Source organism: Falco naumanni, chromosome 1 (genome assembly GCF_017639655.2).
Source record: "Falco naumanni isolate bFalNau1 chromosome 1, bFalNau1.pat, whole genome shotgun sequence".
In the NCBI taxonomy this organism is placed as follows: Eukaryota; Metazoa; Chordata; class Aves; order Falconiformes; family Falconidae; genus Falco; species Falco naumanni.
In genome coordinates this window covers 122,090,006-122,093,992 of record NC_054054.1, presented here as the reverse complement: position 1 = coordinate 122,093,992, position 3,987 = coordinate 122,090,006, and positions in this window count along the sequence as shown.

Genomic DNA, 3,987 nt, shown 5'->3' with positions numbered 1-3,987 from the left:
TGATACTACACTTGTTAAGTAATTTGCTATACCTGCACATTGAACTGACCTACTGAAAACTCTAGTGGTGCTTATTGTCACATCCAGGGTAGGTGGGCTCAGATTTCAAGCAGTGGTTGAGCTTAAGAAATATCTAAACATACAGATGGAGAAGCAGTGTGGAATACTGGATAACACTCTGGGTTTGGGAGTGAGGAGACTTCATTTCTATTCTTGTTCTATGACTGTGACCAAGTCGCTTCCTGTTTCTCTGACCCTTTCCACCCTCATTCATCATCTGTCTGCACAGCAAGCTTGCTTTCTTACACGCAATACCTAATAAAAGAGGGCCTGTAGGTGATCCTGTAACACAAATATATCTGCACAATGCTTCTTGCCTATGTTTATTAGGATGTGTTCCCTCCATGATATTGTATGTTTATGATTCAAGAGATGGAAACATGTAACCATCAAACTCACGGAAGACATTATTACCATCATAATTCTCAGTGGCAAAACAACCTTACAAATATGTAGACCATTAATGGTGCCAAAGGCTTTTTGTTTCCTTTTTTACTCTGTAAATCTTTTAGTACATATCAGGTACAAATGTATTTTCAAGCACCAATTAATATATTTTATCTTACTTATTTAAGTGTGTGGAAGTGTTCATCTCTGGCAATGTAACTCACTACTGTACCTGTCTACTATTCTTTACTCATTTTTTAAACCCACAATTTCATGTATTCTCTTTCACACAGGGTTTGATTTTTATGGAAAAGGCCATCAGTAATTACTGGTACTTGAAAGCTAAATTTTCTCAAACAATTTGTAACTTTAAGCAACAATGCAAAAAGGGAACAGAAGTTATGTTCAAAGTGAATAAAGACTGATCTAAAAATTGTATTGCCACTTCCTAAAAAATGTGAATAATAAGACAAATGGGGGAAAGAGTATGAAAGACAATTGGAGCTTTTTCACCATTATCTGAAGACCAAAAATACAATTTTTATTACACACATACTTAACTATCAGCTGCCATACAGTCTTTTTTGAGCTACACGCCAGCTCTGATCAAACTGTAGAACACCATGGATAACAGCTGGCAAATGTAACACACACTCCTTGGTTAAAGTTCATGTCATCGGCAGAGTAAAATGCATAGTGCTAAACCCTAAAATGTGTTTAGCATTCTGGTCTTAACCCTGGAAAGCATTAAGCACATGATTTTCTTTAACCCCTCAGAAGTCAAAGTAGTTCCACTGAAAACAATAAGACCTCAGTACTTAAAAGTTAAGTGGAAACTCAGGTAGGCTGCTGGTTTGGGACCAACAGACTTTGCAGATCCAACCACTAACTCACATCCTTGTTTTCAGATGAATACATTTAGATCACCCAGCTCTGTACAATGCTTGATACAACCTATGGGTAGCAGCAGAACCACTAGTTCTGTGAAGGATAAATAATGTTGCTACAAGTAGATTGGATATATTCACATTACAGGTGTTAGACTTCAGTTAGTACTAGTTCGGTCAATCTTGCTTATATCCTTGATATTATAAATATGCAACATTAATAAGAGCCTACTACGTCAAATGACATTAAACAATTTGTAAGCCAGAAGTTTTTGTGAGAAGAGCTCAGTTTCTTGAAACACACAGCTTGTAATGAAACTGAGAAGAGCAATTATTTTTTATCTGATAATAAATATAAGAGTAAAAGAACACAAACCTAAAGCTAAACTAATGAAAAATCTATGCTGAGCAATAAGGTGATTAGTTTATAAACCTTAAGTACCCCAAAATACACAAAAACACTGTAATAATTTAAGATGGAATACCTCTACTAAAATAACTGCTAAATAATGCAGATAAATAGGTTTTTTTTAAAAAAAAACCCAGAAAATATCTATGCACTGCCATGTTATTGACAAGGTTTTCTGAGCAGACCTCTGTCTGTGTAGGTCTCCCCACTCCAAGTTCTGCACGTTCACAAAACATCAAAGTCATTATGTATGTGCCAGTGAGTCAATCTGCCTATGTACAGCACCTTTTCTCCAGAGCTCTGAAAGTTCAGAAATCCTGAAAAAATAGTTTAAACTCTATTCTGCTCCAATAATTCCCAAGTGAAAATAATCCAGCCCTTTTGAGTAAGAGTTCTCACAGTGTCATGTGCTGCCCATGGTGTCCTATGTTTTTTTGTTTAAAAAAACCCATACTATCTCTCACTAATCTTGTATCTAAAATAATTTTTTAAAAAACTATCTAATTACTCCTAAAATGTACCACTTAATACCCCATTGAAACAAATGTCATGATTGGAAAACTCATAATAAAATCTCTTTTTACAGCATAGTCTCTTTACAATGTAAGACTATTTTACATGTTTTCATTTAAGAAGTAGAAAATAAAGCTCAGCAAAACCCTTTAATGGGAACAATCTTAAGGCTTGTCCACACAGGAAGTTAAGCTAAATTAGCTGAAAGGTGTGAATTTAAAGTGCATTAAGGTAAAGTGAACTACAGTCACGTCACTTCTGAATGAGAACATTCACACCAAGCTTTAATGCACTTTAACTAATATACTTTAAAATCATATCTTTAGTTAATTTGTCTTAACTTCCTGTGCAAACAACTCCTCACTAGCACTTACTGAGAGCCACAATATAGATTGATGTGGGTATATTTATAAATATACCTATTAACCTTAAGACTCTGAGTCAATAAAATTTTGGATGTTAAATAAAAATAAGAAATATGTCCTTGCATGAACTTCTAGTGCAATGAGAGTGCAGTCCTAGTGTTCTTAGTGTAAACATATCATTAATTTAGCCTTAATTTGTATAAAAGTGTATTAACTACTCAGAGCCAGATTAAAAAAGGAAGCACTTGCCTATTGTCACTGACTATATTATGAATTTATCCAGAAAAAAAATGAAATGTAAATAAACAGAAAAAAAAGCTATGTTTTATTTAAATACAGCACATGTATTGAGATTGACCAAGAAGGGCTAAATATAAAGGACTTATATTTGAATTCATTTCTAAAAAAAGCAAGGAGAAAAAGCTCTAAAATTCTTTCTTTTCTGAGAGATGTCTGAAAGTCATGGTTATAAAGGATGCCTCAAATTATCCAGAAAAAGCAAAACAAGACTTTGCCTCAGATAACCTGCAAAATCAATATTAACTGTGTTTTCCCTGCCACTGGTCAAGTTAAAAAAAAAAAAAAAAACACAAAACTTTTCAGAAGCAGTTCTTATAAAAAGAGAACAGAGAGATACTTAACACCCCATGTGTATTTGCAGAGTGACTTAGTGCTCTGACAAACCAAGGAACAATGGTCTGGCATAACCACCAGTGTTCAGGCTGTTGTGCTCAGACTGTTTTGCTCTACAGACACATTGAGCTCAGCTACCAGGAGTCTAACTTGGGGAAAAAAAAGATGTCCCTTGCAAGAGGAGGAGAAAAATCTGTTTTTCAACTGGGCTGGCAGACTGACATTATCTGTCCTCAGCACACAGGCAACCCTGGATACAGCCCCACATGTTCTCAAGGTTACATAGAAGCCCCTCAACTTCTCCCTAGCTAGCCTCTAAGTCCTTCCTCTCTCTTTAAAAGCCAATGAATAGCACACATTTAGATCAAAAGGGAAAATGCAGTAGTTCTGAGTCCTTTTTTTAAAACTGATGACTTAGAGAATGGGATAGTGGATCATGAAAAAGATTCTCTCTATAAAGAGGACTGCTAAAATAACAGTACTGATGGTTGCTGAAGTATAAACTTCTTATGAAAAAAATACACCGTTCAGCATATATGACCTTTTTTATTTTATCAGTTCAGGAACACTTGACCTAATTCAAGCACTAGATGTTCTGACTGACTAGGCTACAACAGAATAGAGATAAGATGGTATATAAATAAATATTTGCATCAGCTTTCATCAATATTTTTAAATGCTGAGTATTTCCAGAAAAGTTACTTTAGTTAGTTAACAGAAGAACTCCATCAGT